This window comes from Danio aesculapii, chromosome 4 (assembly GCF_903798145.1).
Source record: "Danio aesculapii chromosome 4, fDanAes4.1, whole genome shotgun sequence".
In the NCBI taxonomy this organism is placed as follows: Eukaryota; Metazoa; Chordata; class Actinopteri; order Cypriniformes; family Danionidae; genus Danio; species Danio aesculapii.
In genome coordinates, this window is record NC_079438.1 from 15309447 (window position 1) to 15334786 (window position 25340).

Consider the following 25340-nt stretch of genomic DNA (forward strand, 5'->3'; position numbering starts at 1 on the left):
TCTAAAATTGGTTCCATATATTTCATTCTGACATTTCCCCATATTTCTTTTTCATTTAAATCCTCATATCTTTCCTTCCGGTAGTTGAATGCTATAGGTCTTATAAAAGCCTTTGATCTAAAAACAACATAAAAACTCTTAACTGTACATAAGCTCATATTGATCTTTTCTCCATTTTTTTTTCTTAAAATAGACCTCTGGTAATTCTTCCTTATCCCGCAACTCATTTTTTTTTCAATTATTTCAATCCAATCTTTTGGTATTGCTTTTTTCAAATCATGATATTGTCTTTGTAATTTTGTTTTAGAAAGAACTGAAGTTTTTGCCAAGACTGCCCTCATAAATGGCAGCTCCCATATGGTCTAGCGGTCAGGATTCCTGGTTTTCACCCAGGCGGCCCGGGTTCGACTCCCGGTATGGGAAGCCTTGAGTATTTTTGCCACTGCCCTTTTTTTCCAGCAGTCGGACTGCAGCAACTTTAAGGGGGTGGGCTTGTGTGGGACTCTCATAAGCCTTCGATAGCTCAGTTGGTAGAGCGGAGGACTGTAGGTGTGTTGTTGGCAATCCTTAGGTCGCTGGTTCGACTCCGGCTCGAAGGAGGTCTTTTGCCCTTTCATGCCTGTGCAGTTCGCATACATCTTGATAGCCAGAGCTCAAAAGGTAGTTCCCTGACCGGGAATCGAACCCGGGCCGCGGCGGTGAGAGCGCTGAATCCTAACCACTAGACCACCAGGGAAGGTCCTGCAGAAGCTCGCCCTCAAGCCTAGCTGTGGGCCTCCACGCAAGTATGCTGCAGCTGCTCTGACAAAAATAAATCTAATGCTTGTAACCTCCTCCTGGAGAGGAGAAAGTCTCAGACCCTGGATCACAGTTCTTCTAGGGAGGGACTGTCACATGCACTGTAAGAGCATCCTATCGACACCACAACTTGCCATAATAACGAAGGACAGTATGTGTTGAACGAACTCCGTGTTGAATGAACTCCGTGTTGACTGAGCTGTGTCCTTATCACAAGTAACAAGATAAAGATGAAAAGCTAGGCAGACAGGGCCAGTGGAGCAATGGATAACGCGTCTGACTACGGATCAGAAGATTCTAGGTTCGACTCCTGGCTGGCTCGCTCTGGTATTTTTGCTTTGATGTCAGCCAGTGCGCTGCAGTCGCCTTTCGCCCCCACTGGAGCGGTTCAGGTCCACTCTGGAGTGAGTCGAGTTTAAGGGGCTGCAATCACAGAGCCCGTGGGGTGCTCACCTGGTTTCAAAGGCTGCCCCAACTGCTAGTTTTTTATTAACGTCTACTACAGCTACACCAATCGTAAACCCAGCCTACTTGTTGCAAAAGTCCCTATCACTTAGAAGTCACCCAGCCAACTTGCAGCGTAATCTCTTCCACTTGTAAGTCTCTGAGCTGTAGCAATACCTAAGTGCTCTGATAAAACATGCATAAAAGAAACTATGGCTTTTAACCTCCTCTTGGAGAGAAGAGAGTCTCCGACCCTGGATCTCAGGGGTTCTATGGAGGGACTGTCAGGAATCCTGTAAGAGCATCCCATCCACACAACGTCTTGCTATAAAACAAAGCAGAATGTGTGGTGACGGAACTCCAGGTTGACAGAGCCTTGTCCTTGTTTCAAACAATGTGCTAACAAGGTGCTGAACGGAGTGCCAGTGGCACAAAGGATAACGCTTATGACTATGGATCAGAGGATTCTAGCTTAGCAATCGTAAACCCAGCCTACTTGATGCAAACGTCCCTACCAGGCCCAACCCTGCTTTTCTTCCGAGTTCAGATGAGATCAGGCATTGCCAGGGTGGTATGGCCGTAAGCGAGAGCAGCCGTCAAGAGTTAGCTATTTAAAAATAGGCGCAGCACCAGGAGCCGAGCGCAGCTCAGCTTGCATTGACACAGCACCGACAGTAACAAGGCCCTTGTCCCCTCAATTGTTTACCTGTTTTTTTTTTTTTTTTTTTTCTGTTTCTGCTTTGGGGCACCAACAGCTCCTGCTAAGTTAAACCAGCCAAGTCACTGTACCCACTTTCCCCCGAATGGAATCAGGGAAGTGGGTACACTGACCTGGCTGGTTCCAGAGTTCAGAGAGGAATTCAGAGTTGTTGTTTTTTTGTATTTCGGGAAGTGTATTAGCTGCCAAATGAAGAATTTAAAAAGCTTACAGCACCTGGTATTCCCAGGCGGTCTCCCATCCAAGTACCAACCAGGCCCAACCCTGCTTTGCTTCCGAGTTCAGATGAGATATATATATATTTTTTTATTAAAATCAAATATTTACATTTTTACAAAGAAATGATCACATCACACAAAAATCACATGATACTTACAACACTCATTATTAGACTTCCTATTTTTCCCATAACCAACTTAAAATGTTGTCCTTGTATTCAACCATTACGTTCCCTTTTACCATTATCTCTATAAATACATCCTCCTTTTCTTGTACTATAAAATAGTTGAATATCAATTTTACAGCCATCTCCATTCTGTTTTTAAACATACGCCATATATCCACTCTCTTCCCATCATGTTTAGCCATATTTCTCCTTATCCAAATCACATACTTAGCAATTGTTATACATAGATTAAAAGCATACATACCACATTCATTTTGACCAAATAAAAAAAAAAATTCCCAGTTCTTTTGTTCATCCACATATTTGTCCCCTATTAACGATTTAGCAATTTTCTTAAATTTTTTCATAATTCCTCCAACTTTTCACAATAGAAGAACAAATGTAATAAACCTTCCCCTTCCTTTATACACACCTTATATGTTATATCTTGTTCAATTCCCATTTTACACAATCTCATTTCTGTTAATATGCAATTATGTCTCAATAAATAATTACAATTTTCTAAAATTGGTTCCATATATTTCATTCTGACATTTGCCCATATTTCTTTTTCATTTAAATCCTCATATCTTTCCTTCCAGTAGTTGAATGCTATAGGTCTTATAAAAGCCTTTGATCTAAAAACAACATAAAAACTCTTAACTGTACATAAGCTCATATTGATCTTTTCTCCATTTTTTTTCTTAAAATAGACCTCTGGTAATTCTTCCTTATCCCGCAACTCTTTTTTTTTTCAATTATTTCAATCCAATCTTTTGGTATTGCTTTTTTCAAATCATGATATTGTCTTTGTAATTTTGTTTTAGAAAGAACTGAAGTTTTTGCCAAGACTGCCCTCATAAATGGCAGCTCCCATATGGTCTAGCGGTCAGGATTCCTGGTTTTCACCCAGGCGGCCCGGGTTCGACTCCCGGTATGGGAAGCCTTGAGTATTTTTGCCACTGCCCTTTTTCCAGCAGTCTGACTGCAGCAACTTTAAGGGGGTGGGCTTGTGTGGGACTCTCATAAGCCTTCGATAGCTCAGTTGGTAGAGCGGAGGACTGTAGGTGTGTTGTTGGCAATCCTTAGGTCGCTGGTTCGACTCCGGCTCGAAGGAGGTCTTTTGCCCTTTCATGCCTGTGCAGTTCGCATACATCTTGATAGCCAGAGCTCAAAATGAAGTTCCCTGACCGGGAATCGAACCCGGGCCGCGGCGGTGAGAGCGCCGAATCCTAACCACTAGACCACCAGGGAAGGTCCTGCAGAAGCTCGCCCTCAAGCCTAGCTGTGGGCCTCCACGCAAGTATGCTGCAGCTGCTCTGACAAAAATAAATCTAATGCTTGTAACCTCCTCCTGGAGAGGAGAAAGTCTCAGACCCTGGATCACAGTTCTTCTAGGGAGGGACTGTCACATGCACTGTAAGAGCATCCTATCGACACCACAACTTGCCATAATAACGAAGGACAGCATGTGTTGAACGAACTCCGTGTTGAATGAACTCCGTGTTGACTGAGCTGTGTCCTTATCACAAGTAACAAGATAAAGATGAAAAGCTAGGCAGACAGGGCAAGTGGCGCAATGGATAACGCGTCTGACTACGGATCAGAAGATTCTAGGTTCGACTCCTGGCTGGCTCGCTCTGGTATTTTTGCTTTGATGTCAGCCAGTGCGCTGCAGTCGCCTTTCGCCCCCACTGGAGCGGTTCAGGTCCACTCTGGAGTGAGTCGAGTTTAAGGGGCTGCAATCACAAAGCCCGTGGGGTGCTCACCTGGTTTCAAAGGCTGCCCCAACTGCTAGTTTTTTATTAACGTCTACTACAGCTACACCAATCGTAAACCCAGCCTACTTGTTGCAAAAGTCCCTATCACTTAGAAGTCACCCAGCCAACTTGCAGCGTAATCTCTTCCACTTGTAAGTCTCTGAGCTGTAGCAATACCTAAGTGCTCTGATAAAACATGCATAAAAGAAACTATGGCTTTTAACCTCCTCTTGGAGAGAAGAGAGTCTCCGACCCTGGATCTCAGGGGTTCAATGGAGGGACTGTCAGGAATCCTGTAAGAGCATCCCATCCACACAACGTCTTGCTATAAAACAAAGCAGAATGTGTGGTGACGGAACTCCAGGTTGACAGAGCCTTGTCCTTGTTTCAAACAATGTGCTAACAAGGTGCTGAACGGAGTGCCAGTGGCGCAAAGGATAACGCTTATGACTATGGATCAGAGGATTCTAGCTTAGCAATCGTAAACCCAGCCTACTTGATGCAAACGTCCCTACCAGGCCCAACCCTGCTTTTCTTCCGAGTTCAGATGAGATCAGGCATTGCCAGGGTGGTATGGCCGTAAGCGAGAGCAGCCGTCAAGAGTTAGCTATTTAAAAATAGGCGCAGCACCAGGAGCCGAGCGCAGCTCAGCTTGCATTGACACAGCACCGACAGTAACAAGGCCCTTGTCCCCTCAATTGTTTACCTGTTTTTTTTTTTTTTTTTTTTTCTGTTTCTGCTTTGGGGCACCAACAGCTCCTGCTAAGTTAAACCAGCCAAGTCACTGTACCCACTTTCCCCCGAATGGAATCAGGGAAGTGGGTACACTGACCTGGCTGGTTCCAGAGTTCAGAGAGGAATTCAGAGTTGTTGTTTTTTTTGGTATTTTGGGAAGTGTATTAGCTGCCAAATGAAGAATTTAAAAAGCTTACAGCACCTGGTATTCCCAGGCTGGTCTCCCATCCAAGTACCAACCAGGCCCAACCCTGCTTTGCTTCGGAGTTCAGATGAGATATATATATATTTTTTTATTAAAATCAAATATTTACATTTTTACAAAGAAATGATCACATCACACAAAAATCACATGATACTTACAACACTCATTATTAGACTTCATATTTTTCCCATAACCAACTTAAAATGTTGTCCTTGTATTCAACCATTACGTTCCCTTTTACCATTATTTCTATAAATACATCCTCCTTTTCTTGTACTATAAAATAGTTGAATATCAATTTTACAGCCATCTCCATTCTGTTTTTAAACATACGCCATATATCCACTCTCTTCCCATCATGTTTAGCCATATTTCTCCTTATCCAAATCACATACTTAGCAATTGTTATACATAGATTAAAAGCATACATACCACATTCATTTTGACCAAATAAAAAAAAAATTCCCAGTTCTTTTGTTCATCCACATATATGTCCCCTATTAACGATTTAGCAATTTTCTTAAATTTTTCCATAATTCCTCCAACTTTTCACAATAGAAGAACAAATGTAATAAACCTTCCCCTTCCTTTATACACACCTTATATGTTATATCTTGTTCAATTCCCATTTTACACAATCTCATTTCTGTTAATATGCAATTATGTCTCAATAAATAATTACAATTTTCTAAAATTGGTTCCATATATTTCATTCTGACATTTCCCCATATTTCTTTTTCATTTAAATCCTCATATCTTTCCTTCCAGTAGTTGAATGCTATAGGTCTTATAAAAGCCTTTGATCTAAAAACAACATAAAAACTCTTAACTGTACATAAGCTCATATTGATCTTTTCTCCATTTTTTTTCTTAAAATAGACCTCTGGTAATTCTTCCTTATCCCGCAACTCTTTTTTTTTTTCAATTATTTCAATCCAATCTTTTGGTATTGCTTTTTTCAAATCATGATATTGTCTTTGTAATTTTGTTTTAGAAAGAACTGAAGTTTTTGCCAAGACTGCCCTCATAAGTGGCAGCTCCCATATGGTCTAGCGGTCAGGATTCCTGGTTTTCACCCAGGCGGCCCGGGTTCGACTCCCGGTATGGGAAGCCTTGAGTATTTTTGCCACTGCCCTTTTTTTCCAGCAGTCGGACTGCAGCAACTTTAAGGGGGTGGGCTTGTGTGGGACTCTCATAGGCCTTCGATAGCTCAGTTGGTAGAGCGGAGGACTGTAGGTGTGTTGTTGGCAATCCTTAGGTCGCTGGTTCGACTCCGGCTCGAAGGAGGTCTTTTGCCCTTTCATGCCTGTGCAGTTCGCATACATCTTGATAGCTAGAGCTCAAAAGGAAGTTCCCTGACCGGGAATCGAACCCGGGCCGCGGCGGTGAGAGCGCCGAATCCTAACCACTAGACCACCAGGGAAGGTCCTGCAGAAGCTCGCCCTCAAGCCTAGCTGTGGGCCTCCACGCAAGTATGCTGCAGCTGCTCTGACAAAAATAAATCTAATGCTTGTAACCTCCTCCTGGAGAGGAGAAAGTCTCAGACCCTGGATCACAGTTCTTCTAGGGAGGGACTGTCACATGCACTGTAAGAGCATCCTATCGACACCACAACTTGCCATAATAACGAAGGACAGCATGTGTTGAACGAACTCCGTGTTGAATGAACTCCGTGTTGACTGAGCTGTGTCCTTATCACAAGTAACAAGATAAAGATGAAAAGCTAGGCAGACAGGGCCAGTGGAGCAATGGATAACGCGTCTGACTACGGATCAGAAGATTCTAGGTTCGACTCCTGGCTGGCTCGCTCTGGTATTTTTGCTTTGATGTCAGCCAGTGCGCTGCAGTCGCCTTTCGCCCCCACTGGAGCGGTTCAGGTCCACTCTGGAGTGAGTCGAGTTTAAGGGGCTGCAATCACAGAGCCCATGGGGTGCTCACCTGGTTTCAAAGGCTGCCCCAACTGCTAGTTTTTTATTAACGTCTACTACAGCTACACCAATCATAAACCCAGCCTACTTGTTGCAAAAGTCCCTATCACTTAGAAGTCACCCAGCCAACTTGCAGCGTAATCTCTTCCACTTGTAAGTCTCTGAGCTGTAGCAATACCTAAGTGCTCTGATAAAACATGCATAAAAGAAACTATGGCTTTTAACCTCCTCTTGGAGAGAAGAGAGTCTTCGACCCTGGATCTCAGGGGTTCTATGGAGGGACTGTCAGGAATCCTGTAAGAGCATCCCATCCACACAACGTCTTGCTATAAAACAAAGCAGAATGTGTGGTGACGGAACTCCAGGTTGACAGAGCCTTGTCCTTGTTTCAAACAATGTGCTAACAAGGTGCTGAACGGAGTGCCAGTGGCACAAAGGATAACGCTTATGACTATGGATCAGAGGATTCTAGCTTAGCAATCGTAAACCCAGCCTACTTGATGCAAACGTCCCTACCAGGCCCAACCCTGCTTTTCTTCCGAGTTCAGATGAGATCAGGCATTGCCAGGGTGGTATGGCCGTAAGCGAGAGCAGCCGTCAAGAGTTAGCTATTTAAAAATAGGCGCAGCACCAGGAGCCGAGCGCAGCTCAGCTTGCATTGACACAGCACTGACAGTAACAAGGCCCTTGTCCCCTCAATTGTTTACCTGTTTTTTTTTTTTTTTTTTTTCTGTTTCTGCTTTGGGGCACCAACAGCTCCTGCTAAGTTAAACCAGCCAAGTCACTGTACCCACTTTCCCCCGAATGGAATCAGGGAAGTGGGTACACTGACCTGGCTGGTTCCAGAGTTCAGAGAGGAATTCAGAGTTGTTGTTTTTTTGGTATTTTGGGAAGTGTATTAGCTGCCAAATGAAGAAATTTAAAAAGCTTACAGCACCTGGTATTCCCAGGTGGTCTCCCATCCAAGTACCAACCAGGCCCAACCCTGCTTTGCTTCGGAGTTCAGATGAGATATATATATATATTTTTTATTAAAATCAAATATTTACATTTTTACAAAGAAATGATCACATCACACAAAAATCACATGATACTTACAACACTCATTATTAGACTTCCTATTTTTCCCATAACCAACTTAAAATGTTGTCCTTGTATTCAACCATTACGTTCCCTTTTACCATTATTTCTATAAATACATCCTCCTTTTCTTGTACTATAAAATAGTTGAATATCAATTTTACAGCCATCTCCATTCTGTTTTTAAACATACGCCATATATCCACTCTCTTCCCATCATGTTTAGCCATATTTCTCCTTATCCAAATCACATACTTAGCAATTGTTATACATAGATTAAAAGCATACATACCACATTCATTTTGACCAAATAAAAAAAAAATTTCCCAGTTCTTTTGTTCATCCACATATATGTCCCCTATTAACGATTTAGCAATTTTCTTAAATTTTTCCATAATTCCTCCAACTTTTCACAATAGAAGAACAAATGTAATAAACCTTCCCCTTCCTTTATACACACCTTATATGTTATATCTTGTTCAATTCCCATTTTACACAATCTCATTTCTGTTAATATGCAATTATGTCTCAATAAATAATTACAATTTTCTAAAATTGGTTCCATATATTTCATTCTGACATTTCCCCATATTTCTTTTTCATTTAAATCCTCATATCTTTCCTTCCGGTAGTTGAATGCTATAGGTCTTATAAAAGCCTTTGATCTAAAAACAACATAAAAACTCTTAACTGTACATAAGCTCATATTGATCTTTTCTCCATTTTTTTTTCTTAAAATAGACCTCTGGTAATTCTTCCTTATCCCCCAACTCATTTTTTTTTTCAATTATTTCAATCCAATCTTTTGGTATTGCTTTTTTCAAATCATGATATTGTCTTTGTAATTTTGTTTTAACAACTCTTTTATAATCATCCTCCACAGCATCTACAATTACTTGTAATGGTACAAATCCTTTTATCACTTCATATAATACATCTTTAACTTGTCTTAATCCTCCATCCCACCTTTCCTTAAAATATAACATTTTTCCTTCATTTAAAATATTTGGATTCTGAAAAAGTGGTTGTTCTACAATCTGAGTCCTTCCTTTTGGTATATTCAACACATTTTCTTAAAAATTCCCCCCATGATTCTAAGACCTCAACATAAAATCTTGGCAGACCTGCTATCATCTATTTTTCATTTTCATCCATAAAACATTACATCCCATTTCAAAATGTCCACATTTCTTCAAATAATAGTCTAACACACTTTTCCAAATCACATCCATTTTCCCTTCCAAAAACCTTTGAATAATCTTAATTCTTAATGTTTTCTTTTTTTAAAAGCTATCTAAAAGTCCCAGACCTCCTTCTTTTACCTCCCCAATCAAAGTATTATAAGCAATTTTGGCTCTTCCATTTCCCCACACAAACTTTAAAACTACATCCTTCATTTTTTATAGTATACTTCAGGCAATGCAGTTACACTTAACACATACCAGACCTTTGACAACATTAAAGCATTTAAGATTAATACTTTCCCTTTTAACGTCAAATTTCGAGCTTTCCAAAATCTAAGTCTTTTCTCAATTCCATTTAAAACTCCCTCCCAATTTAAAATATCTGCTTTATTAGAATCCGTCCCCACCCAAATTCCCAAACTGTTTGTGTGTTGCTTTTCTTCTTTAAAGGGTATGTGTTGTGTTATTTCTTCTACTCTTCCCACCAGTGGTGTAGTCCTAAAAAAAAAGGTGGTGTACTATTACCCACCCAACCCGCCCATGCTATTTTATTACTTTACCTGAACGTTTCAGCGAGACATCATTCAGACTTTGAAAAACTCCCAAAATTTTCTCACAGCTGCTGTGGTCGTCAGGGGCAGGGAATGGCGCAAAATATGAACAAAAATGCACCAATTGCAACAAATTAAGATGAGAGTTAAAAAAAGCACTTGGCAGTTAAGGGATGCGAATACACGTAAATTAGGGAAGTCTAATCAGCAAAACAAGTGAGTATACTGAGGGTATACGCAATTATTGATCCTCAGAAGTCGTAATACCCAAAGAGCTAGTGGAAAAAAGTAGGCATACGGAGTATACGTGCGTATAGCCCCGACTACACCACTGCTTCCCACCCTCATGCATATACTTTTTCCAACATTAACCTTAGCTCCTGATGCTTTACAATATCGCTCTAAAATCTCCATCGCGCCTTTAATACTCTGAATATCTTCAACCAACAATGTAGTATCATCCGCATATTGATACACAGCTTCTCTGTTGTCTTTTTTATTCTATTTGTATTACTTTAATGCTTCTATCTGATTTTATTGCCAATCCCAGTGGTTCAGCTACCAGCGTGTTTAATAAAGCAGACAATGAGAATCCCTGCCTTATTGATCTTGTTGGTTGAAGACATTCTGTTAAAAGCCATTACATTTTATACATGTTAAAATATCTGTAGAAAAAATCTGAATCCACTTCCTAAAATTTTCCCCAAATCCAAACTCTTTAAGAACTGCAAATAAAAAATCATGCTCTACCCTGTCAAAAGCTTTCTCTAGATCTAAACCTATTAAAAAAACCTTTCTCTTTTTCTTTCATATAGTCTATTGTATCCCTTATACTTTTCACCACATCTGTTATGTTTTTTCCTTGCACCCTATAAGCCTGTGTCGTTTTAATTATCTTGGGTAAAAATATTTTAACCTATTTGCTAAAACTTTTGCTAAACTCTTCATATCTGTATTTAACATTGTTATTGGTTTAAAATTCTTTAGATCTTTTTTTGTCCCCTTTTCCTTTGTATATCATTTTTATTATTCCTATTCTCATCTTTTCACTCAATAATTCTTTAATAAAAACCTCTTCATAGATCTCTTTTAAAATCGGTACTAAAATATCTTTAAATTCTTTATAAAATCCATTTTGTTATGCCATCTACACCTGGACTTTTTCTTGGCATTAATTGCGTAATAACCACCTCTATTTCTTCTTCTTGAATTTCTTCATCACAAAGTTTTTTGTCTTCTTCTGTTACCTTTGATTTGATCTGTTTTATAAAATATTCTTTCTCTTCTTCATTTGTTCCTTGTTTTTTAAACATATCACTATAAAAATCCTTTACTGTTTTTAAAATCCCCTCAGTTTCTGTTTCTACTTTCCCCTCTTTATTTAATACCTCTTTTATTAATTCAGCTCTTTGCCTATTGCTTTCCAAATTAAAGAAGAACTGTGTAGATCTTTGTCCTTCTACTGCATATTTTGCTTTACTTCTTATTATTGCACCTTTGCATTTTTCTTCTTCTATTATTTTTAACTTATCTCGTAACCTTACAATTTCTTCAATATCTTCGTTTCCCTCACCCTCTGTGCCTTTACTTAACTCTTTATCTAGTTCTTTCCTATTTCAGTTTCTTTTTGTTTTTTCATACATTTACTATATTCTATTGAATTTTTTTTAACCTCTCACTCAGCCATTGCTCCTCCCAGTGAATTATCTTCCATTTCATCTCGATTTCCCGCATTACTCTCTGTATTCTCAATAATTACTTTCTCAACTTCACCAATCTTTCCCAACACTGTTTCATCCATCATTTGCCTTGCTTCCTTAACAGTCTCTTGGATTTGTGTAACATTTTCTTTCTCCATCCAACACTCACATCTTACCATCACCTTTCTGCAATCCAGGCATTTCACTGCATCGCAATCCCTTGTGAAATGTCCTTGCTCCTCACACTGAAAGCATTTAAAATCAGGACAGTCTTTAAACACATGTCCAGGACCCATACACAAGCGACAAGTTTTCACTTGACGGTCATGCATAATTCGGAAATATTGTGTTCCTTCTTCAGTATCAAATTTTGCACTGTTTGGGAGTGATATCACCTCCTTCGGGAATTTAACCCTTAAATACCTTGTACCATCTGCAATGTCTGTACCCGGATACATTCACCTTCTGATATCAGATGCAGGTGTTACTCCCCAAAACTTACGTTTATCCAGAATTTCATCATCCTCAATATAAGCCGGCAAATGTATAAAAGATACAATATACTCTCTTACTTGTAAGTGTCTTACTTCACAATTCTTCCCTTTTATCATGAGTCCATCTTCCAAATCCTCGCCGTCCTCTTTACTTGGCAGAGTTATTTCACATTCCTTTTCCTTTCTTGGTCTTACATCCAGATCCTTCCCTTTTCCTATCTTCTCAGTCAGAGCCTTTATGATGTCTTCTGCTCTAGCTTCATTCACTTCTGTCATATGAACAATCACTGTAGCTTCTTTAGTATAGATCCTTGTATCGCCCATTTGTCCGTGTCCAAAGTGTTGTCCTACTTCCAGTCCATTATCCAGTTGCCCTCTTCGTTTTCTATCCATGTCCATATCTTTACGTTTGAGTCCTTCCACATTTGCACTCATAACAGAACACAAACTTCCCAGACAGCAAAGTGCTGCTGGGAAGTGGACAAAATTATCAAAAAAAGAAAAACTAAAAAAAACTCAAACTTTTTCTGAAAAAACAAACAAACAAAACAAAAATCGATTGATCCTTTCTCATTCTCTGCCTACCACTTCCTTTGCTGCAAGTGCACTATTGCCCTCTAGCATTCCAGGGTGGTACGGCTGTAAGCGAGAGCAGCTGTCAAGAGTTGGCTATTTAAAAATAGGCGGATTCACGTCGAGGAGGCAAGAGGAGGGTTGAAAAAAACTGGGCTTGGACAGCTTTTTCTTCATTAATATTCCTTAATTCTTCATCAGCCTTCGACTGGTCATCAGCAGTAACATGAACAGTGCACACAGAACATTATTAGCATGTTTTGCAGCAAACAAAGCACCCCATTCAATCTTACACATAGCCCAGCTTTTACTCCACAAAATTTCAGCTTGCCCTTTCATGAGCTGCATCCAGTCAACCCTTGCAATGACATTCAAACCAGGGGAGCTCATTACAGTGAATACTGGGTGACAGAACATGAGAACTCCACCACTGCAGAGTGAAATTATCGACCTCCCATTTTTTGGGTGAGGTTGTACGTTTGAACGCTTTATCCAACCTCAAAGTCAAAAAGAGATGGCATCCATACTTGACTTTTTTTTCGCTCACACAAAGAACTCGGTCGAAAGCTTTCAATTTCTACACTTCTGTGAGAGGATGTCCGCAAGCGTTGGTAATATAGTGGTGAGCATAGCTGGCTTCTAAGTAGATTCCCAGCCAATGTATACCTTTTGGCTGCCGTAGCATTACATGGCCAGGCGCCACTCTTGTGAAGATGTCCCATGACATGTGGGTAGATTAGTGCATCTTGAGATGGTTGGGATCCATATGCTGGACATGTTTTTCATTGCAGAACCAAGACAAAGAGGGCCTTGGTTGAAAGCATTCTTTTTGAGCAGTGGTGGTATAGTGGTGAGCATAGCTGCCTTCCAAATAGTTGACCCGGGTTTGATTCCCGGCCATTGCATTTCCTTTGCCTGCTGTATATATCACTTAGTCCGTTGCCACCATTGTGAAAGGCAACAGCCAAAAAGTAAAAGACAAAAAGGGCCTCCCCGTCGGGAAATCGAATCCTGGTCTTCAGCGTGACAGGCGGAGATACTGTCCACTATACTAACGAGGATCTGCAGCGTAAGATGACCCTTAGGAGGAGTAAGAGCTCCTCTGGCAAGAGACGTCTGCAAGCGTTGGTGGTATAGTGGTGAGCATAGCTGGCTTCCAAGCAAAAGCCATTTGCACGTAGGTGTAGATCACTGTCTAGGCAATAGGAACATAGGTAGGTGGGACAAGTAAAATTGAAGGATGTTCCTGCAAAATGTTATGTCGTCTGTACCGAAAATAGCTGCAAATACATATTTACGTGCCATAGTCCAGCCCCCATCTGAAAAGTGGCTAAATGCATGATGAGTTGGCCGAGTGGTTGAGGTGATGGACTGCTAATCCATTGTTCTCTGGATGCATAGGTTCAAATCCCATCCTCATCATTCATTTAGGAGAGCCTGGTGCTTTCGTGGAAGTTATCTTACTCTCACCATCTTCGTGCTTCGAAGCATGTCATGGCAAAATTGAAAGTCATCTTACCGAACATGATTGCAGAAACATACATATACAAATAATAAAAAAAATAAATTCCATCCTGGTCATTCGTTTAAGATAGCAGTTTACGTGGAAGGTAACTTACTTTTGTGTACCGCAAAGGTCTGCGCCGACCACAACCCTAAACCTTGCCTACTTGCGAGGCACAGCCATGGAGCCCAGGTAGCTCAGTCGGTAGAGCATCAGACTTTTAATCTGAGGGTCCAGGGTTCAAGTCCCTGCTCGGGTGTGTAAGGCTCTTCTTGTGGAGCCACAGCTTTTGCCAGTGAGCTATCGCTTGCTGAAAGTTTCAGCTGCATGCACAACACGTGTACTAAGCATGAGGACATGGAGAGCACAGGCAGTCTTGTAGTTGTGGCCGAGTGGTTAAGGTGGTGCATTAAAAATCCATTGGGGTCTTCTCGCGCTGCTTCGAGTCCTGCTGACCATGTGCTCGTCCTCTTCCTTTTTAAACTTGCAACAGTCATCAAACGTTTGCAATTCCAGCGTTACTTGGGAAAAGCGTCGTGCTGGTAGGAGGAGAAAAACAACAGCGTGCGCTCACTGAACCGAAAGGGGCAAATCAGAGGGAGGAACATGCCGCACAGGGGCCACAACGGCTGTCCGGTAATTAGCCATGATCGGATTGTGGTTAGTACTCTGCATTGTGGCCGCAGCAACCCCGCTTCGAATCAGGGTCACGGCAGGATTCCTTACGGTGACATTGGCATCACGTCCCCCTCTTGCCACCTGTTTTGTACAGCCCACTTTTCAGTGCACGCCGCTACTCTGACACGTCACAAGCGCTTAAATCTAAGCTAATGCCCCAGTGATCCCGGATAACTCAGTCGGTAGAGCGCCAGACTTTTCATCTGACATTCCTGGGTTCAAGTCCCTGTTTGGGCGTGTAAGCCAACTTTTGTAGAGCGTGGAGGATTCAGATTTCTACCTTCCTATCCATCTCAGCATGAATCAACGTTTATCCTTTCCTCACCATCTTGTTTCTCATTTTTTTCATATAATCATTTGATTATTTGAATGAGTAATTAACTTTGAATTGATATTAATTAATGAATAAGTTAACACATTGCTTAATATAAGAACGTTCAGTGCATTTGCCTGTCTCTTTATAACTTTTTCAGGAGCCACCAAACTAGGTCAGAGGTCACAGAGACCTTGAGTGGAGCTGAGGGCTGAGGACCGGAAGCAACTGTCTCCATTGTTATTTCTAAGAGTTAATACTCACTAAAATATCTTAAGGGATTTTGCTGTTTTTACGGTTAATTCTTTTAAGGTGATTCTACTTTTTATTCAAGATAGACTTTGTGTAGTAAGGATATAACTGCCTGAATGTAGATTATACCGGTTTTTAACCAGTTTTGATAAAGACGGCTGAGACTACACTCAGCCTCGGATAAGAAACAGATTATACTTTAAGTGTGTGTCTTCTATTTGATTGTGGATCCGTTTCATAGGTCTGGAGTCAGCTCTGAACAGTCTAGTGGATGTCTGACGTTTATGCTTGAGATACTGTTCAGAATTGTACGCACGCACCCCACGTGGAAATTCCAACTGGAATTCTCAATGGAATCCTATAAAGAAATCCTATTGGAATCCTTTAGGAAAGGTTCCAAAATATGTTAGAAATTCCAATAGGATTTCTGTATAGGATTCCATTTAGAATTCCTATTTGTTTTTGGAACCTTAAAACCTAAAGGAATCCATCAGATTGTCTAATACGACTTATATGACAAGTATATGGGATTTTAATGGAATCCTAAATGTACACTTTTCTTTTGTATCTGTGACTGTCTTATGAAAAGTCACCTTGACACCTTAATTTTTGTGCAACCTATATTAGAGAACAGCATTAGTGCACAAACCTCTGAAAATATTGATTTAAAAAGGGCAACAAAATTATGTCCTGTTGTTTCAACATTGTTCAATTTGATTTCAGTTTTCATTATCTGAGCAGATAAAAAATATTCACACACAAAGTTCCAAAAAATTACACAAAATTGTGGTGTCTTTTTGTCATTTTGCACTTAATCAGCGCATTTTTGGGAGATGGGCTTTCTTATTTGGCTGGCTTCAACATTCTATTTATTTTTCATGTAAACTGTCAGAGATAAGAAAAAGAAACATATTTAGACCCAAAACACATCTGAGAGCAAAATACCCCCCCCCCCCCCCCCTTCAGCCACAGCACTCAGCAGTACCCAAACCAGCCATGGTTTGTTTAAAAATTTTAACTTTATATTTGATTTAAGATATGACTATAAACTGTTTAACAAAACTAATAACTCATAAAGCAAAAATTAAACTTGACTCCACATAACACACTGATTTAGATTTATAAATGTATAAATGTCTGAGCATAATTAATACTTAATTAATACCGTTTATGCAGACTTATTTTATTTGAATTTTTTTCTATCTGCCAAGTGACCAATACTCTGAGAAATAATTGACAATTTTATTTTAATGCTAAATCTCAAGGCCTGACATAGTTTTTAAAGTAGATAGCAAAGTCCTGAGTGTAATTATATCATTATATTTGTATATTTTTGTTTTTAATATCTTAAAATATGACAATATTTACAAAATATTTTATTAGGAAAAAAAACTTACCGATGATGTCAGAGACTTATTTGGAGTCCAGTCGTGGCTTAGCTGCTTTGTCTCTGAAGGCATTTGAACATTTGCCAGTGCAGCAGTGTGTACTAAGGGTGTTCCTTCCAAACACGGCTACTGTGGCCATTTTGGGGTCAGTCCAATTCACATGGGCAAACTGTTCACCTGTGATTGAAGTACTGGAGCCAATTCTCACCTAAAAATAGTGATCAACAAAACATTTTTAGAGCTGCTTCAATAGCAAAAGGTGAACCAACAAAACAACATTAGGCACTATGTTATACACAATCTTTATGTAAGGTATAAATCACACACAGGCAGTTGTTATCGCAGAATAATGCCCAACAGACTTGTGGTGCACTGTTTTATAAGACTGATCAGCTTTATTCTGCGGAAACAACCACCTGGAGGTACTTTATCGTATTTTATCTAATTCTACGATCAAGAAAATCAATTTTTTATAACCATAACCCTGTAAGAAGTCTATAGTCTTTGGTACGTGCCTTTGATGTACCCCTTGGCCACATTGTCCCCCGATAATATCAACAGACTGGACTGTCTTAGCAACTGGCTAAATGTTAAGCAGGACTTAGCAAAATGATTTCTACTTTATAATTAATGTTCTCAACTCGCAGCAATACAACTTTACAATGAGTACAAATGTCTGTATTTAATACTTTATTATCATTTTCCATATCTGCAATGCCTGTATTTTGGATTTTTTGCAGTCCACTTAGAATCCAGCATGGAAATCATTTTTGTTTGTTATTGGCATTGATTGTTTTGAAATTCAAATGGCACTTACATGCCTGTGTTTTTATTTCTGTAATAAATATGACGTTTCGTGATTATCCATGATTAATTACTAATAAAAAGTGTGATTAATTAGTTAATTTTTTAATCGACAGCCCTATTTTTATTAACATTTATATTATATTATCAACATTAATATATTAATTTGACATTAAGTTTTGTTTTAAAACCCTGTTGGAAATGTCAGTTTGTGTTTAAATATTAAATATAATTTAAAATAAGACCAAAATTCAATGAAAAAATAAAATAAACCGTATTCTTCAGTTAAAGAAACACACTTTTAGAGATTTGAAGAGAAAATGATTCTAAAGATCCTCAAGTAAATCAAAAGACTAAGAGCTGTTTTGTTTATGTTCAATTTTGTTGATTGTGTAAATCAGGGGTCACCAATCTCTGTCCTGGGGGGGCGGTGTCTCTCCAGGGTTTAGCTCCAACTTGCCCCAACACACCTGCCTAGGTGTTTCAAGTATACCTACTAAGACCTTGATTAGCTTGTTCAAGTGTGTTTGATTAGGGTTGGAGGTAAAATCTGCAGGACACCAGCCCTCCAGGAACAAGTTTGGTGACCCCTGGTGTAAATGTTCTATAACTATAGTTTTCTATAGCATTTAAGGTATGGTGCCAGGTACACTGACCTCTTTTAGAAGACTAACCTTTGTTCAGATGCAGAACTCTGTTCAAACAACAGCACGTATGATGCCATCTCCCTCCTCACCTCACTGGAGTACTTCCAAAAGTTTGTGACAGAAGACGTCGAGGCTCTGACAAGAAACACAAATGAGCAGAGCTTGCTAAAATGGAGCATCTGTAAACACTAACCATTAGGAAGTGGAGAAGATGCTTGGCATGTACCTGAAGATGGGCCTTATGTAAATATTTGCAGTCTGTATGTATTGACAGACAGGCACACGGTACACCCCTGTTTCTGATGTGATGTACCACGACAGATGCCAATCTCTGTTGACTTCATTACACTTTATAAACAACTTGTCCTTGTCAGAGATGGAAAAGAAGGACAAACTCTGGAAACTCAGACCGTGGCTAAATTCATTTAGGGAGAGATGCTGCAGGTGGCACCTGAAGAGCACAACTCTGGATGAAATGATGATTCCTTTAAGGAGAGATTCAGTAACTTCAAACAATATATGCATGACAGGCCGCACTCTTCAAACTGTGCTCAGAACTGGAGTCTCTGGCATGCTCTGGGGTTTTGATGTGCACCAAGAGAGTGTAGATGGAAAACGACAAGCCGAATGTGAAGCTTGGGCTGTCAGCTGATGTGATGAAGCTCGCCTCCACACTTACAGAGGATTTTTGTCAAATGCTGTTATTAATAAAAGCTTATTCATTATATGGATTATTACTTATGATATATACTGTTATGGGGCTAACAATAGCCGCTTTTCTACTGTTGTGCTGAATCAATCTTTATGCTGAATCGTTCCATTCTGTGCCAAACAGGGCCAGACAGCATGGATACGGTTTCATTTTCCACTGTTGTGCTGTGACAAATCTCTGTGAAACATTACACAAAACACATCAGTAGTTGCCTTGGTAACGCAATGAAAACGGCTCCCTTTATTCAATTAAATTTAAACAAAAGCCGAAACTAGTTTTATCATGTTCATTAAAGCGAAAGCAACAGCATGACTAAACACTAAGCTGCTCTATCAAACAGGGGTGCTAAATATAGGTAGATGTCACAGCAGCTTATTTATTTAGAGGTCACATGTTGCGCGGCTCTGCCTAAACTTTATTTAGAGATAAAATGACCAAAATGTGACGTGATGATTGAAAATGACTGGAGGAGGAATAAATAATATATTTCAACTCTCTGAACAGAACAGACAAATAAACAATGAAAATGCAGCAATAATAGTGTATTTGTGTTATAGTGGCAGAAACATATTTTTGGACAGGCCTTGAGAAAAGTGAGCGGCACTTTCACTAATAAAGAATAAAGCACTGAAATTATTTCAACTTAACAATCAATTAAAATACACAGCAGTTTTATATCAAAAGTTAATAATGATATAAAATATTCTACATTGTGATGGTAAAATATAACCATTTAAGCCATGGCCGTGGTTATTTGTTTCAATATTCAAACACTAAATAACGAATGCAGCAAGTCAATCAATAAATGAAAATAAAACAACACATAGAGCAGGATAAAAAGCAAATAAAGGACTATTATATTTAGCAAAATGCTGCTTTTATCACTTAATTTTGTTATTTTAATAATGTTATGTCTTAATAATTAATATAAAGATTTATCCAACGCCTATCAACACCTTAGCAACCGCCTAGCAACCACCTAGCAACACCTTAGCAACCGCCTAGCAACCACCTAGCAACACCTTAGCAACCGCCTAGCAACCACTTAGCAACACCTTAGCAACCGCCTAGCAACCACCTAGCAACCACCTAGCAACACCTTAGCAACCGCCTAGCAACCACCTAGCAACACCTTAGCAACCGCCTAGCAACCACTTAGCAACACCTTAGCAACCGCCTAGCAACCACCTAGCAACCACCTAGCAACACCTTAGCAACCGCCTAGCAACCACCTAGCAACACCTTAGCAACCGCCTAGCAACCACTTAGCAACACCTTAGCAACCGCCTAGCAACCACCTAGCAACCACTTAGCAACACCTTAGCAACCACCTAGCAACACCTTAGCAACCGCATAGCAACCACTTAGCAACACCTTAGCAACCGCCTAGCAACCACCTAGCAACCACTTAGCAACACCTTAGCAACCACCTAGCAACACCTTAGCAACCGCATAGCAACCACTTAGCAACACCTTAGCAACCGCCTAGCAACCACCTAGCAACCACTTAGCAACACCTTAGCAACCGCCTAGCAACCACCTAGCAACACCTTAGCAACCGCATAGCAACCACTTAGCAACACCTTAGCAACCGCCTAGCAACCACCTAGCAACCACTTAGCAACACCTAAGCAACCACCTAGCAACACCTAAGCAACCGCATAGCAACCACTTAGCAACACCTTAGCAACCGCCTAGCAACCACCTAGCAACCACTTAGCAACACCTTAGCAACCGCCTAGCAACCACCTAGCAACACCTTAGCAACCGCCTAGCAACCACCTAGCAACACCTTAGCAACCGCCTAGCAACCACTTAGCAACACCTTAGCAACCGCCTAGCAACCACCTAGCAACACCTTAGCAACCGCCTAGCAACCACCTAGCAACACCTTAGCAACCGCCTAGCAACCACTTAGCAACACCTTAGCAACCGCCTAGCAACCACCTAGCAACCACTTAGCAACACCTTAGCAACCACCTAGCAACACCTTAGCAACCGCATAGCAACCACTTAGCAACCGCCTAGCAACCACCTAGCAACACCTTAGCAACCACCTAGCAACACCTTAGCAACCGCATAGCAACCACTTAGCAACACCTTAGCAACCGCCTAGCAACCACCTAGCAACCACTTAGCAACACCTTAGCAACCGCCTAGCAACCACCTAGCAACACCTTAGCAACCGCATAGCAACCACTTAGCAACACCTTAGCAACCGCCTAGCAACCACCTAGCAACCACTTAGCAACACCTAAGCAACCACCTAGCAACACCTAAGCAACCGCATAGCAACCACTTAGCAACACCTTAGCAACCGCCTAGCAACCACCTAGCAACCACTTAGCAACACCTTAGCAACCGCCTAGCAACCACCTAGCAACACCTTAGCAACCGCATAGCAACCACTTAGCAACACCTTAGCAACCGCCTAGCAACCACCTAGCAACCACTTAGCAACACCTTAGCAACCGCCTAGCAACACCTTAGCAACCACATAGCAACCACCTAGCAACACCTTAGCAACCGCATAGCAACCACTTAACAACACCTTAGCAACCACCTAGCAACCACCTAGCAACACCTTAGCAACCGCATAGCAACCACCTAGCAACACCTTAGCAACCGCCTAGCAACCACCTAGCAACCACTTAGCAACCGCCTAGCAACCACCTAGCAACACCTTAGCAACCGCTTAGCAACCACTTAGCAACACCTTAGCAACCGCCTAGCAACCACCTAGCAACCACTTAGCAACACCTTAGCAACCGCCTAGCAACCACCTAGCAACACCTTAGCAACCGCATAGCAACCACTTAGCAACACCTTAGCAACCGCCTAGCAACCACCTAGCAACCACTTAGCAACACCTTAGCAACCACCTAGCAACACCTTAGCAACCGCATAGCAACCACTTAGCAACACCTTAGCAACCGCCTAGCAACCACTTAGCAACACCTTAGCAACCGCCTAGCAACACCTTAGCAACCGCATAGCAACCACCTAGCAACACCTTAGCAACCGCATAGCAACCACTTAACAACACCTTAGCAACCACCTAGCAACACCTTAGCAACCGCCTAGCAACCACCTAGCAACGCCTTAGCAACCGCGTAGCAACCACTTAGCAACACCTTAGCAACCGCCTAGCAACCACCTAGCAACCACTTAGCAACACCTTAGCAACCGCCTAGCAACCACCTAGCAACACCTTAGCAACCGCATAGCAACCACTTAGCAACACCTTAGCAACCGCATAGCAACCACTTAACAACACCTTAGCAACCGCATAGCAACCACTTAGCAACACCTTAGCAACCACCTAGCAACACCTTAGCAACCACCTAGCAACGCCTTAGCAACAGCCTAGCAACACCTTAGCAACCACATAGCAACACCTTAGCAACCACATAGCAACACCTTAGCAACCGCCTAGCAACCGCATAGCAACCACCTGGCAACACCTTAGCAACCGCATAGCAACCACCTAGCAACACCTTAGCAACCATATAGCAACACCTTAGCAACCACATAGCAACACCTTAGCAACCGCATAGCAACCGCATAGCAACCACCTGGCAACACCTTAGCAACCGCATAGCAACCACCTAGCAACACCTTAGCAACCGCATAGCAACCACTTAGCAACACCTTAGCAACCGCCTAGCAACCACCTAGCAACACCTTAGCAACCGCCTAGCAACCACATAGCAACACCTTAGCAACCACCTAGCAACACCTTAGCAACCGCCTAGCAACCACCTAGAAACGCCTTAGCAACAGCCTAGCAACACCTTAGCAACCACATAGCAACCGCATAGCAACCACCTAGCAACCTCCTAGCAACCACCTAGCAACACCTTAGCAACCGCCTAGCAACCACCTAGCAACACCTGACCAACCACCTAGCAACACCTTAGCAACCGCCTAGCAACCACCTAGCAACCGCCTAGCAACCGCCTAGCAACACCTTAGCAACCGCCTAGCAACCACCTAGCAACACCTTAGCAACCGCCTAGCAACCACCTAGCAACACCTGAGCAACCACCTAGCAACGCCTTAGCAACAGCCTAGCAACACCTTAGCAACCACATAGCAACACCTTAGCAACCGCATAGCAACCGCATAGCAACCACCTGGCAACACCTTAGCAACCGCATAGCAACCACCTAGCAACACCTTAGCAACCATATAGCAACACCTTAGCAACCACATAGCAACACCTTAGCAACCGCCTAGCAACCGCATAGCAACACCTTAGCAACCATATAGCAACCACCTAGCAACACCTTAGCAACCGCCTAGCAACACCTTAGCAACCGCCTAGCATCCACCTAGCAACACCTTAGCAACCACCTAGCAACACCTTAGCAACCGCCTAGCAACCACATAGCAACGCCTTAGCAACAGCCTAGCAACACCTTAGCAACCACCTGGCAACACCTTAACAACCGCATAGCAACCACCTGGCAACACCTTAGCAACCGCATAGCAACCACCTAGCAACACCTTAGCAACCACATAGCAACACCTTAGCAACCGCCTAGCAACACCTTAGCAACCGCATAGCAACCACTTAGCAACACCTTAGCAACCGCCTAGCAACCACCTAGCAACCACCTAGCAACACCTTAGCAACCGCCTAGCAACCACCTAGCAACACCTGACCAACCACCTAGCAACACCTTAGCAACCGCCTAGCAACCACCTAGCAACCGCCTAGCAACACCTTAGCAACCGCCTAGCAACCACCTAGCAACACCTTAGCAACCGCCTAGCAACCACCTAGCAACACCTGAGCAACCACCTAGCAACGCCTTAGCAACAGCCTAGCAACACCTTAGCAACCACATAGCAACACCTTAGCAACCGCATAGCAACCGCATAGCAACCACCTGGCAACACCTTAGCAACCGCATAGCAACCACCTAGCAACACCTTAGCAACCATATAGCAACACCTTAGCAACCACATAGCAACACCTTAGCAACCGCCTAGCAACCGCATAGCAACACCTTAGCAACCATATAGCAACCACCTAGCAACACCTTAGCAACCGCCTAGCAACACCTTAGCAACCGCCTAGCATCCACCTAGCAACACCTTAGCAACCACCTAGCAACACCTTAGCAACCGCCTAGCAACCACATAGCAACGCCTTAGCAACAGCCTAGCAACACCTTAGCAACCACCTGGCAACACCTTAACAACCGCATAGCAACCACCTGGCAACACCTTAGCAACCGCATAGCAACCACCTAGCAACACCTTAGCAACCACATAGCAACACCTTAGCAACCGCCTAGCAACCGCATAGCAACACCTTAGCAACCGCCTAGCAACCACCTAGCAACACCTTAGCAACCGCCTAGCAACCACCTAAGCAACCACCTAGCAACACCTTAGCAACCGCCTAGCAACTACCTAGCAACACCTTAGCAACCACCTAGCAACACCTTAGCAACCGCCTAGCAACCACCTAGCAACACCTTAGCAACCACCTAGCAACACCTTAGCAACCGCCTAGCAACCACATAGCAACACCTTAGCAACCGCCTAGCAACCTTATAGCAACCACCTAGCAACACCTTAGCAACCGCCTAGCAACACCTTAGCAACCACCTAGCAACACCTTAGCAACCGCCTAGCAACCACCTAGCAACACCTTAGCAACCACCTAGCAACACCTTAGCAACCGCCTAGCAACCACATAGCAACGCCTTAGCAACAGCCTAGCAACCACCTGGCAACACCTTAGCAACCGCATAGCAACCACCTAACAACACCTTAGCAACCACATAGCAACACCTTAGCAACCGCCTAGCAACCGCATAGCAACACCTTAGCAACCGCCTAGCAACCACCTAGCATCACCTTAGCAACCGCCTAGCAACCACCTAGCAACACCTTAGCAACCACCTAGCAACACCTTAGCAACCACCTAGCAACACCTTAGCAACCGCCTAGCAACTACCTAGCAACACCTTAGCAACCACCTAGCAACACCTTAGCAACCGCCTAGCAACCATCTAGCAACACCTTAGCAACCACCTAGCAACACCTTAGCAACCACCTAGCAACACCTTAGCAACCGCCTAGCAACCACATAGCAACACCTTAGCAACCGCCTAGCAACACCTTAGCAACCGCCTAGCAACCACCTAGCAACACCTTAGCAACCACCTAGCAACACCTTAGCAACCGCCTAGCAACCATCTAGCAATACCTTAGCAACCACCTAGCAACACCTTAGCAACCGCCTAGCAACACCTTTGCAACCACCTAGCAACACCTTAGCAACCGCCTAGCAACCACCTAGCACCTAGCTTGAACCCAGGAACATCAGATGAAAAGTCTGAGACCCTACCGCCTGATTTACCCAGGATCACTGGGGCATTAGCTTAGATTTTAAGCGCTTGTGACGTGTCAGAGTTGCAGCGTGCACTAAAAAGTGGGCTGTACAAAACAGATGGCAAGAGGGGGGCGC

At 42.3% G+C, this 25340-nt stretch overlaps 11 non-coding genes across 11 annotated transcripts; 8 read left to right on the forward strand and 3 right to left on the reverse strand.

Annotated features, from left to right (window-relative positions):
* The first annotated feature begins 351 nt into the window (after positions 1-351).
* trnae-uuc (transfer RNA glutamic acid (anticodon UUC)) lies at positions 352-423 on the forward strand. The gene has a single exon. It is a non-coding gene; the product is annotated as a tRNA-Glu (tRNA).
* An 89-nt stretch (positions 424-512) lies between these two features.
* trnay-gua (transfer RNA tyrosine (anticodon GUA)) lies at positions 513-599 on the forward strand. Its single transcript is given in 2 exon segments — positions 513-549; positions 564-599. It is a non-coding gene; the product is annotated as a tRNA-Tyr (tRNA).
* A 65-nt stretch (positions 600-664) lies between these two features.
* On the reverse strand, positions 665-736 carry trnae-cuc (transfer RNA glutamic acid (anticodon CUC)). The gene has a single exon. It is a non-coding gene; the product is annotated as a tRNA-Glu (tRNA).
* A 2480-nt stretch (positions 737-3216) lies between these two features.
* On the forward strand, positions 3217-3288 carry trnae-uuc (transfer RNA glutamic acid (anticodon UUC)). Its single transcript has one exon. It is a non-coding gene; the product is annotated as a tRNA-Glu (tRNA).
* An 87-nt stretch (positions 3289-3375) lies between these two features.
* trnay-gua (transfer RNA tyrosine (anticodon GUA)) lies at positions 3376-3462 on the forward strand. The gene is given in 2 exon segments: positions 3376-3412; positions 3427-3462. It is a non-coding gene; the product is annotated as a tRNA-Tyr (tRNA).
* Positions 3463-3527: 65 nt separating this feature from the next.
* Positions 3528-3599, reverse strand: trnae-cuc (transfer RNA glutamic acid (anticodon CUC)). The gene has a single exon. It is a non-coding gene; the product is annotated as a tRNA-Glu (tRNA).
* A 311-nt stretch (positions 3600-3910) lies between these two features.
* On the forward strand, positions 3911-3983 carry trnar-acg (transfer RNA arginine (anticodon ACG)). Its single transcript has one exon. It is a non-coding gene; the product is annotated as a tRNA-Arg (tRNA).
* Positions 3984-6083: 2100 nt separating this feature from the next.
* Positions 6084-6155, forward strand: trnae-uuc (transfer RNA glutamic acid (anticodon UUC)). The gene has a single exon. It is a non-coding gene; the product is annotated as a tRNA-Glu (tRNA).
* An 89-nt stretch (positions 6156-6244) lies between these two features.
* Positions 6245-6331, forward strand: trnay-gua (transfer RNA tyrosine (anticodon GUA)). The gene is given in 2 exon segments: positions 6245-6281; positions 6296-6331. It is a non-coding gene; the product is annotated as a tRNA-Tyr (tRNA).
* Positions 6332-6396: 65 nt separating this feature from the next.
* trnae-cuc (transfer RNA glutamic acid (anticodon CUC)) lies at positions 6397-6468 on the reverse strand. The gene has a single exon. It is a non-coding gene; the product is annotated as a tRNA-Glu (tRNA).
* A 7777-nt stretch (positions 6469-14245) lies between these two features.
* On the forward strand, positions 14246-14318 carry trnak-uuu (transfer RNA lysine (anticodon UUU)). Its single transcript has one exon. It is a non-coding gene; the product is annotated as a tRNA-Lys (tRNA).
* Positions 14319-25340: the final 11022 nt, after the last annotated feature.